Source organism: Saccopteryx bilineata, chromosome 4, assembly GCF_036850765.1.
Source record: "Saccopteryx bilineata isolate mSacBil1 chromosome 4, mSacBil1_pri_phased_curated, whole genome shotgun sequence".
Classification (NCBI taxonomy): Eukaryota; Metazoa; Chordata; class Mammalia; order Chiroptera; family Emballonuridae; genus Saccopteryx; species Saccopteryx bilineata.
The window spans coordinates 222480866-222497807 of record NC_089493.1 but is presented as its reverse complement, the minus strand read 5'-3'; the positions used below and the strand labels follow the sequence as shown (position 1 = coordinate 222497807).

At 38.7% G+C, this 16942-nt stretch overlaps 1 protein-coding gene across 1 annotated transcript in view; it reads left to right on the top strand.

Moving 5' to 3' along the window:
* Window positions 1-16942, top strand: part of KIAA0825 (KIAA0825 ortholog) — a 565493-nt gene that overhangs the window by 25001 nt on the left and 523550 nt on the right. Inside the window, exon 2 of the mRNA XM_066273833.1 lies at window positions 1823-1967. The gene's annotated coding sequence lies outside the window, so the exon portion shown is untranslated. The remainder of the gene's footprint in view (window positions 1-1822; window positions 1968-16942) is intronic.

The window sequence follows — 16942 nt, the reverse complement described above, 5'->3', positions numbered from 1 at the left end:
GTAGCAGCCATTTTTAACAATAAAAGTGAACAAGTCAAATAGCACAAATTTTATAAACTTACTTGCCCAACAGGTATTATTTAGTTACTGCTTCCTCTTTCTTTACCCTTTTCTCCATCCCACTGTCATGTGTATTTACCTTTCCTCAGGTAGCCAATGTTAACATTGACAATTTATGGAGCAGTAAGTGTCAATTTTTTCTTTTGGTCTAGCTGATTGAATGAAAGCTATCAAGAAGGATGATTCACCCTAGAGCAGGCTAACATTGTCATCAAGAAAGTAATTTCAGGTATCTATGGATTTTCCAAAAAATCATGAGATTTCAGCTGTGGAGTTAGATGATTTATTGTATCTCTATAATGGCTTCCCAGTGATGGCATCTTTCTTTAGTTGTTAAGTGGAAGTGAACTATATCCCTGGTAATAATTCCTCTGTGTCCCCTTTTGTTCAGATTCATTTCCCAAAGTGGTCAAGTGTGTCTATGAGAGCTTTTGTCTGTTTCTGATGAAATATAAACTGGAAATCAGCTTGGGATAGTAGATGTTAGCGACATTAAAGCACTTGTATGTCAGACACCAAAGAAAGTCCAAAAGTACGAGGGCAATTAATGAATATCAAAAGGAAAACTTGGAACCTTCTTCATTTCAGTTTTCTAGTCAATCTAAGCCTAACCAAAATATCAGTTTGGCTGATTATAGATAACAAAATAGACTTTTCTATTAAAAAGGATAGTTTATTGCTTTTTTTTCTTTTAGTAAAGCAAGGTGAAGAAACAAGTATAAATTTGGGATGAAGAAGTAAAACTATTTGTACATGGTGTAAAACTGCCAGAAAAATACTGAGTTTAGCTAGTATTCCGGATAAAATAGCAATATACAAATTATACAAAAACATATAAACAAAAATGAAAAAAGCTTTTGTAAAGAGATATTATTTAAACTAACATTCAGAACATGAAGTACCTAGGAATACATCTAACATAACAAGAGATGTGCAAATCTCCAGTGGATAAAATAGGAAAGCATTACTGTGTGACAATAAGACCTCAATGAGTGGAATGATATACAATACACATGACTTGGAAAACTCAACATTTTGCTGGCACCTAATTTGATCAATGCAGTCTCAATCAAATTTCTGTCTTTTTTGATGAGGAGGGGAGAATACTTACAAAAGATTGTAAAATTATGTGGAAAGACAAAGAGCCAATAGCTAAGAATAACAACAGTGTACTTTGGTGCAGGGAAAGACAAATAGACTGGTGAACCTTACTAATGAAAGTGTATTCTGTGGACCTACCCACAGCATTTGTGGCATTACCCGGGTGCTCATTAGAAATACAGAAACTCAGGCCCCAACCCATCATCGGTTGAATTAGAATCTGTTTTAACAAGTTAACCCAGAAGATTGGGGGGAAAAATGGTTTTAATAAACTGCCTTGGGGCAACGGGTTACTAACAGGAAAAAAGTAATTGTATTGAAAGCCAGTGTTTGTTTTATATCCTGCAACCATCCTTACTCTCTTATCTAGATTTCTTTGAAGGAATGTTTGAAAAATTAATGAAAATAAAAGGATGATTTTGAATATGCATTTTCCTAGGAGCCTCTGTGATCCATATGCTTATAAACTGAAACATCTTGTTAATAAGCTTTTCTTAGGGACCCCACCTTCAAAATGTCTTTATGCATCTGCAGCATCTCTTGGATGAGCCTGTATATCATAACCTAATTACAGTACTGTCACTGTCTAGGCAGAGGACTAATGTTGTGACTATGTCCCTCCATTGTGGCAATGCTAAAGTTTTATCTAATTATTTTATAGGTGTGTTTTGTATAATTTGGGGGAAAAGTCTGAAGATCCTAAAGAAAGGGCAGCACATTTACTGAGAAGTTTGAAAGAAATGACTTTCTACCTTCTTGAGATTAGAAGACCAGCTCATTCTCAGCATCTTCTGAAACAAAATTAGGTAAATGTTTTTCTTCATGGTTTAAATAATTTGTACTCTGCCTACTTCATTTCCTTGAAGGCTTCTATAATTCTATTCCTTTGGCCTCTAAGAGAACTACAGTTCACATTTTCCTTTAGGAAGTTAGTGTGCCAGCAGCTGTCAGCCTTGATGCACCTGATCTCCCGTGTCGGGGGAAGCACAATTCAATTTTAAACCACGTCTGCACAGCAGTGCAGCAGCGCTGCCAGCAGCTCTCTTATGTCTCTTTCTTTGAAATTCTTCCATCTACCCAAACAGTATAATTTTATTTTTAAATCTTTTGTGTGAGATGAAACCACCACTAACTGACTTTGCTTGTCTTTAGTTTAAAATCAGTGAATTGAATGAAATAATCTGTAACTATTTCTGCAGCCCTTTCTCATTTCTAGAAAATAAAGTACCACTGCTTGTTTAACTTATGACTTGTCTAAACATGTTGAAAGCATGGACTAGAAGGTGTAACACTCAGACTCTGAAAGGGAACCGTGACAAGTTCAGTCAAAAGGGAAAACAGGAATAATTTATAAAAGGCGCTGTAGATAATGATGCCAGCTAGTTATTTTAAAATGCATCCATCTCACCTTTTAATGAATTAGATTTGTCAACAGCAAATGTTTTATGCACCACTTCTAATAAAAGTGGCAAGCTAGGAATGGAGTGCTTTGAGGTTAGTTTCTTCAAAGCTTTATGAGTATCTTCAATTCAAAGATACTTTTTAAATAATAGATATTAAAAAGTATATTTAAATAATATTAAGGTTGTGACACAAACACCAAATGACAAAATTCAGGAGTTTCAAAGCAGAGGCTGACATGCCATCACTATTTCACATAGTAACTGGTTTTAAATTAGTAGTGTAGCTGGCTGACTTGGGAATTGTGTGTCAGTTTAACTTAAATTTTCTTGTTTTGGTTGGTGTCACAACCTTAATGTCAGCTCTTCAAATAGGTTTCTACATTTCCTTTGGTTCAGGGTCATTAAAAAATGCATATGATAAATTTAAGAGGCATAAATAGGTCACACTGAAGTGGAATTCCTTCTGTGGTGGTGAGAGACAGCTAATACCTGCTTTGTAAGTGGAAAACGTTAGCTCTTGGATTTCAGTGAATTTCTGTTTTTCAGGAATTCCATTCAGACTAATTTACATACACCCAAACAACTGTTCACACTCTGTTATTTCTGCACTGTCAATACTAACCATTTGATCTTGGCAGTTATCGCCTCTGTAGATGTTAAGAATCACAATTCCCACAATGGATTTTTTTCACTAAAATTACAAGTAAATCTGATAATTGTTTCATTTAAAGAATTCTTATTCAGTGTAGTCAAGTACAGGTAAACCCTATCTTAAAATTTTTATATGCCAGTCCGTTTTGTAAAGCATTGTTATGCAGAATTTTGAAAATACAATCTTGCTTTCTAAAGTAACACTTGTGCTGGTGTTCAATATGTTTCCAGTACCACACCGGATATTAAAGGAGCAGCCAGGAGCATTCTGCGGGGAAGAGAGAAAGGGGAAAGAGGAAGGGGGGAATGATCTACTTACCCAAATTCTTCTCTTTTTGATTCTTACCTGTCATGATCTGCCAGGGCTGTTTTGCATTACCTATGCTGAATCTAGTTTTGATTTAGAAAACTAAACATCTTAGTGTGAACAGTTGTTTGAGTGTATGTATATTAGTCTGAATCGAATTCCTGAAAAATAGTGTGTTCTACAGTTGTCTTTTTTAGCACGTGTGTTAGAGAAATGAAAGATGAAGAGAGAAGTTAATTGTTTATTGATGTTTTCCTGCTGACTCATAAAAATATTGACCAACCCAAAACACGGATACTTTTATCTCCTTGATTGAACCAGCAGATTTTATCCTTCCTGGTTTTTTATCAATGACTGGGCAAACATTAATCTTTCTTTTCTGGTGTACTTCTTCTTTATATATATACAGTGTGTCCGTAAAGTCATGGTGCACTTTTGACCAGTCACAGGAAAGCAAAAAAAGACAATAGAAATGTGAAATCTGCACCAAATAAAAGGAAAACTCTCCCAGTTTCTGTAGGATGATGTGGCAGCATGTGTGCATGCACAGATGATGATGTAACACCGTGTATACAGCGGAGCAGCCCAAGGCCATGCTAGTCGAGATGTGGACGGTACAGAGGAAAGTTCAGTGTGTTCTGTGGCTCGCTAAATTCGAATCCGTGACCAAAGTGCAACATGAATATTGGCTCGTTTATAATGAAGCGCCACCACATAAGAATAACATTACTCAGTGGGATAAGCAGTTGAAGGAAACTGGCAGTTTGGTGGAGAAACCCCATTCTGGTAGGCCATCAGTCAGTGACGAGTCTGTAGAGGCTATACGGGATAGCTACCTAAGGAGCCCTAAAAAATCTGTGGTGAGCCCACATTGAACTGCACTGAATAGGTATGAAACTGGGAGAGTTTTCCTTTTATTTGGTACAGATTTCACATTTCTATTGTCTTTTGTTGCTTTCCTGTGACCGGTCAAAAGTGCACCATGACTTTACGGACACACTATATATAGACACACACACATATATGTATGGCTGTATGTATGTGTATAATGTATATATGTGTGTCTGTATAATATATATATATGTGTGTGTATATTATATATATATATATCTATCTATCTTTATTTTTCAAACAGGTTGAATTTGGGATATTACTAATAGTTTTCATTTTGAACGATGCTGTGGAATTTTATCTTTATTTCAGGACCTAACTTTACTTTTCCTACCCACTGGATCTGCCCATATCACATCATTATTAAATCATCACTATTCTAACAAGTAATATTCTTTCTGATCCCCAGTCTTAAACAATAAGAAGTAACTATGCTACATTATCTAGTGGTTTGAAAATGTATGCAGTTGTACATGAAGGTTTTGACTAAGTTCTCTAAACTTGTTTAAACTATACTAGTGCCCTGCTTACACAAATTTTTAAAAAATCTTTAATATTGTTCATATTAATACTAGTTCTGGTTTATATTTAATAAAAGTGATTTTTTTTTGTGTGTGACAAAGATAGAGAAAGTCAGAGAGAGGGACACATAGGGGCAGACAGACAGGAAGGTAGAGAGATGAGAAGCATCAATTCTTTGTTGCAGAACCTTAGTTGTTCATTGATTGCTTTCTCATATGTGCCTTGACCGCGGGCCTTCAGCAGACCGAGTAACCCCTTGCTGGAGCCAGTGACCTTGGGTCCAAGCTGGTGAGCTGTGCTCAAACCAGATGAGCCCACACTCAAGCTGGTGACCTCGGGTTTCTAACCTGGGTCCTCCGTGGCACAGTTTGATGCTCTATCCACTGCACCACAGCTTGGTCAGACAAAAAATGACATTTTTTTAAAACAAAATTTCAGAGGAAGCTTTGTAAATTTAGAGGAAGCTATTCAAATAAATGAATTGTAACTCATTGTATACCTGCAATATAAAAAAGTTTTCTCACAAAAAAATAAAAAAAGGAAATGTTTTCTGACAGGGAAACTAAATATTCTTCTTAAATATTATAGGCTAAGCCAGCTTCTTACAAATTCATTTAGGAAAGTTTCAGATTTATGTATTTAACAAAGGTGGGTAGTGATTCTAACTTCGGTATTTAATGCCTTTTAATGAACAGTGATGTTCTAGTGACTGCCTGGAAAAGAATAATGAAATTTATTTAGTGTTTCTGTTACATCAGTTAGTTTTATAAGTTGCTTTCTAATGGGGTTCAATATATGCTTTTAATAGTTTTCTGTAATTTTAAGACTGTATGTCCAGTCACCACGGTCACCATCACAGCCACCTGGCCCGTGCAGGTTCACATTTGATTCGGACAGACAGTAATGAAACAACGGAGCCAAGAACTGGTGGGCCATTACCTTTAATCCTAGCTCGTACCTGGTGGGCGAGAAATACACACAGTGGGAAAACATTTCCCTTTCCATTCAGGGCTCCCAAAGCCACTGACTCATCCAAGTTTCCTAGAATCAAAGGTTTCTACCTCACCAGCCTTATTCACCTTGTTCCCCATCTCCTTTTCTCTGCACAAACTCTACACAAACTGGCTTCTCCTTCAGCACTCTGCCATCTTGGCCGCCTCTCCTCTGCAATGCTGATGGCAGGATCTGAGCAAGAGTGCCCCCGGTCTGCCTCATTTTATAGTGTAGAAATTAAAGCCTTTAAGCCAACATATAAATAAGGAAGTCTCTGATACAAAGCCACTTATCTGAGGCATAAATGGGATTCCTCATAAGAATGCACCACCCCACATCATGCAACAGTAAGGGTGTGGGGAAAAACTCAGTTTTGAGAAGATCTTAGTATTAAAAGGGTGGGAAAGGCTTAGTCTTAAAACTAAGCCTTAGACTATAAGGACCCTGCCTGCTTACAGCCTGTCCCCCACCCCCAATGCAAACTATAAGTGAGCAAACATATATATCATATCTACAAACTTATTTGATTTGACCAACAGACCCCAAGCCAGCAGTCAAAATTTAGAATCTTAGTCCCCACCACTGACCTACCAAAGATCTTCATTTTAAAGGGATTCTCAGGTTATTGGTATCTTAAAGTTTGGTAAGCACAGTTCTTAACCATTATACTACCCTGCACTTATAAACAGAATTAAGGATCTTTACAAACAGTTTCTATTTTTATGTATAATGTGTTACCAAAACCCTATCTTTATGCTATTGTGGGTATTCCTATTATAGACAGACTCAATTATCTTGAAATCAATTTTGTAAAGAACAGAAAAAAATGATAAATCCAAATTATAAACAGCAAGACTCTCTATGGTGAAAACCAACTACTCCAACATTTGAGACTTTTTTACAGTCACAATGAAGCACATTGCCTTTGAGCACAGACTCGAGAGACAGGCTGCCTGGATTTGCATCTCAGTTCCTACTTTTATGTGGGACCTCAGGCAAGTACAGAGTTCCCTGACCTCAGCTTCGTCATCTGGAGAATGAGATCTAAAATGGTACTTACTTCACAGGATTGTTGTGAAGATGAAATGAGTTCATTCAAGTAAAGGTTTTAGAGCAGGGCCTAATATGAGATAAGGAAATAAGTGTTAGCTACTTTAGGTATTGTTAGCTATGATTTGTATCTTGGAATAGAATAAATTCACATCTCATACTTCTTGGTTATCATTTAGTAATAAATTGACATGTATATGTGTTAGCAGAACTTATCACATAAAGGCATTTTTTGTATTTTCTGAAAACTATCTCCCTGTGGAACTTCCTGCCTGTGAGTTCTGCTAAATGTCACTTGATTGTGCTACTTAACCTGTTAAGTCCAATGAGATCACTTCAAAATCGAAATGAGGCCCTGGCCGGTTGGCTCAGCGGTAGAGCATCGACCTGGCGTGCGGGGGACCTGGGTTCGATTCCCGGCCAGGGCACATAGGAGAAGCGCCCATTTGCTTCTCTACCCCCCACCCCCTCCTTCCTCTCTGTCTCTCTCTTTCCCTCCCGCAGCCAAGGCTCCATTGGAGCAAAGATGGCCCAGGCACTGGGGATGGCTCCTTGGCCTCTGCCCCAGGCGCTCGAGTGGTTCTGGTTGCGGTAGAGCGACGCCCCGGAGGGGCAGAGCATCGCCCCCTGGTGGGCAGAGCATCGCCCCTGGTGGGCGTGCCGGGTGGATCCCTGTCTGGTGCATGCGGGAGTCTGTCTGACTGTCTCTCCCCGTTTCCAGCTTCAGAAAAATACAAAAACAAACAAACAAAATCGAAATGAAATGTGTTAACAGTAAATTGAACTTTTAAATTTATGTACTTTTAAGCTGAATAAAGATCATGATTGTAAGCTTTTTGGTCAACCACTTACATAAGCAATACAGAAATATTGGATAAAGAATGTTTGTTTAAAGGTAGAATGCTCCAAGAAACTTGCTTCCTTCAGGATGAACATAATTCTGAAATCCATCATGACAGCCTTTAGGAGAATAATGGTAATGCAAGTACTCACTTAACACTTTTCAAGAATACATCTAATATGCTAAGTGAGATTATGTGTCCTGGAAAGTGCGATTATGAAAGCTGATTTGTTAAAGGTAATGGCATAAAACTACTTGGTGAAAAGGATGCCCTGGGAAACTTAAATTCCATGATCCACAGCCAGAAAGTTCCAATTCACTGGCCCTGGGATGAGGCCCAGGTATTTGAATTTTTAACGAGCAGCTGAGGTATTTCTGCTTAAATTATTTTTGGACTACATTTTGAGAAATACTGCAGTAGAGGCAAAGACATAAATTTAAAAAAGCTTTAACTGCCCTGAGTAGTTGGCTCAGCAGTAGAGCTTCGACCTGGCATGTGGAAGTCCAGGGTTTGATTCCCGGCCAGGGCACACAGGAGAAGCACCCATCTGCTTCTCCACCCCTCACGCCCTCCTTCCTCTCTGTCTCTCTCTTCCCCTCCTGCAGCCAAGGCTCCATGGGAGCAAAGTTGGCCCGGTCACTGAGGATGGCTCCATGGCCTCCGCCTCAAGTGCTAGAATGGCTCCGGCAGCTACGGAACAATGCCCAGGATGAGCAGAGCATTGCCTTCTGGTGGGTTGCCGAGTGGATCCCAGTCAGGCGCATGCAGGAGTCTGTCTGTCTGCCCCCCCTTCTCACTTCCAAAAAACACCAAAAAAAAAAAAAAAAAGCTTTTACTGACTACCCATCCCTTTATGCAGCATTGCCCTCTCTGATACTTGTTATTTTCCATCTTCTGACCCTACTTTACCTTCATTGGGCTCTCTCCTAGCTCTTGTCAATGGTCCTCATGTCAATCCTTCAAGTTCTGCTTTCTCTCCTTTACTCTTTCTCAAAGAACATTTCTTCTGGATTTGTCAGTCAGATCTTTATAGATGATCCTACAACATGGCCACAAGTGTCTCTTTGTAATCTAAAAATCTCTGCCAAAATGCAGGTATGGAAATCAATTTGGAGGTTGTGGGCAGCATAAAAAAAAAAAAAAAAAAAAAAAAACAGGAGGAGAAGGGAGAGAGAAAGAAAAAGTCTAGAGTAGAATGGTCAGGGCACACATGAGAAGCTAACATCTGCTTCATCCCTCCTCCGTCTCCCCCTTCTCTCCGCCATCTCCTCCCGCATCTAGTAGCTCACTTGGTTCAAGCGTCAGTCCGGGCGCTGAGGATAGCTTGGTTGGTTAGAGCATTGGCCCCGGACCAGGTGTTGCCAGGTGGATCCTGGTCAGGGTGCATGCGGGAATCTGTCTATCTCCCCTCCTCTCACTTGAAAAAACAATTACATGAAGCCTTTGTTTAAGATATGTGAGTGCACACATACACATTAAATTGCAATGCATCTTTTTAACCTATGGGTCATAGTCTAAAAAATTTGAAAGATACTGTCTGAATATTGGTGTTCTGCACTTCAGTGTGACATTTTATTTTGTTACTATTTTTGTTTTTTTTATACATTTTAGCCAGAAGGAAGGGAGAGAGGAAGAAACAGGCACATCGATCCATGCCTGTATGTGCCCTGACCAGGGATAGAACCGGCAACCTCTGCACTTCGTGCCGAGGCTCTAACCCATGGAGCTCTCTGGCCAGGGCTATTATGATATTATAAGCACTATGTTTTCTCATGCATTTGTCTCCTATACCTCCTCCATCTCTATTCTGGACATTTCCATTCATATAATCCTCTCACTATCATCATGTCTAGAACTGAATTTGCAACGCCTTCTTATCACTATATTCCTCCTAAGTTTTAAAATTCTGTTTATAAACTATCATTCTGTCATCCAGATGAAAGTTTCAGAATTTACTTTGTAATAATTTAGGCTTTGCTCCATAAACTTCCACATAGCCTCATCTCACTACTGTTGCCTATCCTTTGGTTTTAACCAGCAGAAAACATTATTGGCAACTGTAGTAGTTACCCACTGCTCAGCCAGCTTCTTGAAGTCTAGCGTGGACATGCACTGCATGATGTCATTAACTGTCTTCATCAGGACAGTATGAGCCTTTGAACATGAGCGTACCCTGCTTTGTGTGATTCCCATCTATTTTCATAGTCACTACAGTCGTATTGGTCTTTTCCCGCACTGGTTTTTAAGTCTTATGTTGTTGATGCCTGGGACATGTAACACCTGCTTGGTTTTGTATAAGCTATAATTTCCTGCCTCACTTAGTGATTCCAAGCTATTTATTCATACTGTGGAAAGTCACTTCAAAGCTATCTTTTCTTTTCTCATGGTCTCTATACCTTCAGCTGGATTAATTCACTATCCTCCTACGTGATCTTCCTACCTTTACTTTTTCACCCCACACCTAACCATTATAACACCGTTTGATAAATTTTTATCAAAGTATACAGTACAACATACTGTGTTAGTTTAAAATCTATGACTCACTGTTTTGTACAGGATAAAATCCAAATATTTTGCTCCTGGAGGAAAAAATCTTTAGCACACTTAGCCGTAGCATACTTCTTTATTTTATCCTTCACTGTTTTTATCTATGAGTTGTCTGCTCTGGTTTTCCTAAGAGTCTTGTTTATGTTCCAGGGCTATTCTCATCATTTCAATTACCAGGGATCGGTGTTCCCTGGTGGTCTAGTGGTTAGGATTCGGCGCTCTCAATTACCAGGGACCCCTGTTGGTGGTAGTTCATGAATCTGGAGCGGGTAGCTGTGGTTGGGATCTAGGAGTGGAATACGAGTACACACAAAGGACCCTCGATATAGGGACCTAGTTATATACTGGTAATATGCAACTTAATAGGAGCCCAGGCTCTGGAAGAGGAAGGACATCAGTAAGAGATGAACTTATTTACTTCTCAAGTTACCATTTGATTGATGTTTCTTATGTCCTCCCTTCACTAGTGGTTGGGTCATTTCTAGAATTGGAGAACACCTGAACCTATATATTCGTGAGAGATTAAATGTCTCAAACAGTGAGTCCTTTGAAGCTATAGGAAAGATCACTGAGCTACTACCTTTAGAAACACCTTTACCTCCCTTTTTCTTGGTAACTTGACTTTCCTACCTCCATCTGCCCATATGGAACTTTCCACTGCAGGTTTTTAGATCATCTGTTACTTGTACCACTCAGTTGGTACTAAATTAGCTAATGTTTTATAATATATTTTTGTATTTTTAATTTTTTTGCTTCTTATTTGTTAAAAATAAGACATGTTCATTATAATCTTAAAAAAAAATAGATTATAAGGAGTAAAAACTCCCTTACCCCTGTCCCTTTTTAGTTTTATCACTCACAGATTGTCACTGTTAATAGCTTGTTGAGTGTTTCTTCTAATTTTGGTGAGGATGGTTTGTTTTGAAACTATTATACTGTGTCATGCTAAAGATACAGGTCTACAACTTTTTAAATGAAATAATGCAGGTTTGTGGAAATCTTTATGTCATGCCATACAGAGCTATATTATCTTCTTTTTTATTTTTAGATTATCATTTTTTTCTTTTTTTTATTATAAATAAATTTTTATTTTAATGGGGTGACATCAATATATCAGGATACATATATTCAAAGAAAACATGTCCAGGTTATCTTGTCATTCAACTCTGTTGCATACCCATCACCCAAAAAGAGATTGTCCTGCGTCACCTTCTATCTAGTTTTCTTTGTACCCCTCCCTCTCCCCCTCCCTCCCTCCCTCCCCCCTCCCCCCTGTAACCACCACATTCTTGTCCATGTCTCTTAGTCTCATTTTTTATAGGTACATAAATTCCATTTTATGTATGTCATATTGTCATTTAAAATAGCACATCAGCCTGACCTGTGGGGCGCAGTGGATAAAGCATCAACCTGGAAATGCTGAGGTCGCTGGTTCGAAACCCTGGGCTTGCCTGGTCAAGGCACATATGGGAGTTGATGCTTCCAGCTCCTTCCCCCCTTCTCTCTCTCTCTGTCTCTCTGCTCTCTCTTTCTCTCTCTGTCTCTCCCTCTCCTCTCTAAAATGAATAAAAAAAAAAAAAATAGCACATCACAGCCTTACCAGTGCTGGTGCAGTAGATAGAGTGTCAACCCAGGGTGCTGAGGCCCCTTGATCAAAGGATTGCCCTCTCAGTTTGACACCCTCTCTGCCAAGGCACATAGGAGAAGCAATCAACTAAAGTGAAGCAACTTTGAGTTGTTGCTTCTCATTATCCTTTCTCTCTCTTCCTCTCTCCCTTTTCTCTCTAAAAATCAATTAAAATTAACATTAAAATTAAAAATAAAATAACACATTCATAATGACATCTTTTTGTATATACAGTTTTCCCAGCATAGTCCTATTTATACCTCTTGTCCTAGCATTTCACATGGTTTATCATTTGTCTATGATTTTTCATTTTTGAATGAAGTATTATTTAATAGTTATATGTAAATAGACTAAGTTCGGTTTAGGTAGAACTACACTTTGTATTTCCACATTGTGACACGATTTTCTATGAGATGCCAGTGTAGTGAACAGAATTCTCACTTTAACATATGGATAAGTTGGCAATAATCCATTTCCAGATTCTTTCCAGAAGTAATACTATAAGGTAACACATCTTTTTCAAGGGCAGTATGAAGAGTGCTTGCTGATAAAATGAATACTCTCTGGCATGAGCAGTTAGGTACAGCTAACATTTTCAGCTTTTGTGTGATGGTGATGGCAGAAGTATTTGATGCCGCTACCTCTCTGGGCCACTTGATGTTCTGCCAGCTATGCTGGACACTTGCCACGGCCCATGGACTGCACAGTTTCTCAGCCTTTATTTAATCTTGCCATGGGGTGTTGCTACAAGGTTGTATCATATATCATATGGTATAAATCTCTAACTACCTATTTTCTATTTATTTTATTATTGGGTAACACATTTTTATTTTGTAATACCCTTTTGATAACAGTAATTTCAAAAAACCACACACACAGCAGTGCACATTTAACACAATACTGAATTTCTTATGACTTGCTGAAAAAACTTCATGTGTAACTCACACCTGATTGAAGGCTGTAATGACATCACTGATCACACAAAAACAAGAAGACATCAGTCTGCAGCAGAAGATGAACATCTACACAACTTTCTTTTAAGACCATGCCTGGAAATAATACTTAGGTACAGAAGGTATATTTGTGTACCACTCTGTGAAACATGAGTTTTCTTTTCCTTTTTTTTAATTTATTTTTTTATATTAAGTGAGAGGCAGTGAGGCAGAGAGACAGACAGACTCCCACATGCACACTCACTGGGATCTACCCAGTACGCCCTCTAGGGGGCGATGCTCTAATTATCTGGGGTCACTGCTCTGTTGCTTGGAACAGAGCCATTTCAGCGCCTGAGGTGAGGCCATGGAGCCATCCTCAGTGCCCAGGGCCAAACTGCTCGAACCATTCCAGCCGTGGCTGTGGGAGGGGAAGGTTGAGAGAGAGAAAAAAAGAGGGAGGTGGGAAAGAGAGAGAGAGAGAGAGAGAGAATGAGATTTGGGAGGGGTGGAGAAAGAGATGGTTGCTTCTCCTCTGTGCCCTGATCAGGTTTCAAACCCAGGACTTCCACATGCAGGGCAACCCTCTACTGCTGAGACAATCAGCCAGGGTCTGAGTTTTCATTTAGTTAAAGGGTTTGGTTCTAATTTAATCTCTTTCAATTTCAGTTTCAAGTTTTCTTATGCATGTGTGAAAGGTGAAACAATCTGTTAATACATTGATTCCATTAAAGGAATTTATTAACAGTTAAATGATAACAAGTTGTACATCAGTATCATTGGATAGTTCTAGTTTTAAAAGCACAGTTAATTCCAGTAGGTCGTTTTGTGTCTAATTCATGAAATCAAAATAAAGCATTTAGAACTTCATTCTGTAAAAGGTCAAACAATTGACATTATTGTCAATTCTGTTATAATTTGAATTATAAACAGCAATGTGATAAAATTATTTCATCTTGGTGATATTAAAAATGTGTTGAGCCTGACCAGGCGGTGGCACAGTGGATAGAGCATTGGACTGGGATGTGGAGGACCCAGGTTCGAGATCCCGAGGTCGCCAGCTTGAGCGCGAGCTCATCTGGTTTGAGCAAGGCTCACCAGCTCGAGCCCAAGGTCGCTGGCTCGAGCAAGGGGTCACTCGGTCTGCTATAACTCCCCCATCAAGGCACATATGAGAAATCAATCAATGGACAACTAAGGAACCGCAATGAAGAATTGATTTTTCTCATCTGTCTCCCTTCCTGTCTGTCTGTCCCTATCTGTCCCTTTCTCTGACTCTCTCTGTCTCTCCCACCAAAAAAAAAAAATAAAAAAATAAAAAAAAATGTGTTGGAACATAACATCATAAAAAATTTCAAATAAGTGTAGGATCTATGGAGAGAACTATACTTGGAATATGTTGTGATACACATTGTAATTCATAAGCATCTAAAAATACAAAATCTACCAATCTGAATAGAAGACGTAGTTGTCAAAGAAGTACAAATGTGTTTATATATATACAAGATAATCAACTTATAGATTTTTTTGACTAGGCTGATTTAAAGAAAACAAAAATAATTTAAGCATGGCACTATACATTTTCTCTCTGGATTTTAGAAATGTTTGAGACTTTGAAAAATTACTTTATATATTGATTTGTGTCCTGCCATGGTATTAAATACTTTTGTAAAAATTTCCTCTCAATTTTGGTTGCAGTTTCTTCAAAATGTATTAAAAATCTTTAATCAAAGCATTTAACAAATATGGAAGGCAAAAATGTAGTTTTTGTGAAGCTTTTAAGGACTTGCAGTTTTTGGGACAAAAGCTCACTCATAAAGAGGAAGTGAAATGTATTCCCATGAAATCAGAGTGGAGACTGAACAGAGTAAGTGATGAGAACTCAGAAGGTGTACAGAAGTTAAGTGTGACATTCCAAACTGTGTTTTACATTATCTAGATTTATGGGGAAACTCTTCTGATGGAACTCATCTTTTTAAATGAATAACTTGATATTCTAATTTAGAATGAAGTTAAACTGGGAAAGCCTCAAATTTTCCAGTATCCAAATTTAGTAAAATGTTGAAAATATTTATAAACATTTGATGAGTTTTGCTTTTTAAGTGATTGATCAAAGAAAGCATTCTGCAAGGAGGCAAAAAATAACACCTGTATATATATTTAGGCTAAAATATTTCTGTATTTCATTATTAAAAATTAAAATTGAGGATATTCTTCACTCAGTAAATTAAAAATTTATTTTATTTTTTTATTTATTCATTTTAGAGAGGAGAGGGAGAGACAGAGACAGAGAGAGAGAGAGAGGAGAGAGGAGAGAGGGAGAGAGAGAAGGGGGGAGGAGCTGGAAGCATCAACTCCCATATGTGCCTTGACCAGGCAAGCCCAGGGTTTCAAACCGGCGACCTCAGCATTTCCAGGTCGACGCTTTATCCACTGCGCCACCACAGGTCAGCACTAAACTCAGTAAATTTATTAGGTAGCTTACTTAGCACCTAAGGAAGGGTATATTGAAGAGTCAATTGAAATTACCAATACCTTAAAATTTAATAACCCTAAAATGCAATTTGAAAAAATATAAAAAATAATACAATAATATAAGAAATATATTTTTTCTCAGAAAAATAACTGAGAGGCTTGTAAAACTAAAAAATTGATTAAAAGTATATAAATATATGAAAATGTATGAAGAATCCTGTTTCTCTTTTTTTTTTTTTGTGATGACAGAGACAGAGAGAGTCAGAGAGAGGGATAGATAGGGACAGACAGACAGAAAGGGAGAGAGATGAGAAACATCAATTCTTTGTTGCGGCTCCTTAGTTTTTCATTTATTGCTTTCTTATATGTGCCTTGACCGGAGGGCTACAGCAAACTGAGTGACCCCTTGCTTGAGCCAGCGACATTGGGTGAGCCTTGTTCAAACCAGATGAGCCCACGCTCAAGCTGGTGAACTCAGGATCTTGAACCTGGGTCTTCCACATCCCAGTGCAACGCTCTATCCACTGCACCATCGCCTGGTCAGGCATGTTTCTCTATTTTTTTTTTAAGACTTTATTTATTTTAGAGAGGAGAGAAGGAGGAGAGAGAGAGAGAGAGAGAGAGAGAAGAGGGGAGGAGCTGGAAGCATCAACTTCCATATATGCCTTGACCAGGTAATCCCAGGGTTTTGAACCGGCGACCTCAGCATTCCAGGTCGACACTTTATCCACTGCACCACCACAGGTCAGGCTGTTTCTCTATTTTTAATATTCACATAATATAGATATTTTCTACCTTTATGAGCCTAGGTATAAGGATATTTTGAAAGAATGCTATTATTGAGAACAGTTTTTAAATATAATTATTTATATGTTCACAAATATAATAAAACCACTCAGGTGATTATTATATATAGATTTTAAAAATTATGTACTTTAAATCATTTTTAGTACATTTTTCACTCAGAGAGATATCTTGGCTTGGATGATTGGATGATAAACTATGGTCCTTTTATGTATATATAATTCATCCCTTTCTTCCTGAAATCAGTTTCCCCTTATTCATTTACTTTATATATATATATACATGACTGTAATATTTGTACTTCAAGTTTATTATTTCTTTTTTCTTTTTTTTTTTTTATTTTTTTTATTTTTCTGAAGCTGGAAACAGGGAGAGACAGTCAGACAGACTCCCGCATGCGCCCGACCGGGATCCACCCAGCACGCCCTCCAGGGGCGATGCTCTGCCCACCAGGGGGCGATGCTCTGCCCATCCTGGGCATCGCCATGTTGCGACCAGAGCCACTCTAGTGCCTGAGGCAGAGGCCACAGAGCCATGCTCAGCGCCCGGGCCATCTTTGCTCCAATGGAGCCTTGGCTGCAGGAGGGGAAGAGAGAGACAGAGAGGAAAGCGCGGCGGAGTGGTGGAGAAGCAAATGGGTGCTTCTCCTGTGTGCCCTGGCCAGGAATCGAACCCGGGTCCTCCGCACGCTAGGCCGACGCTCTACCGCTGAGCCAACCGGCCAGGGCCCAAGTTTA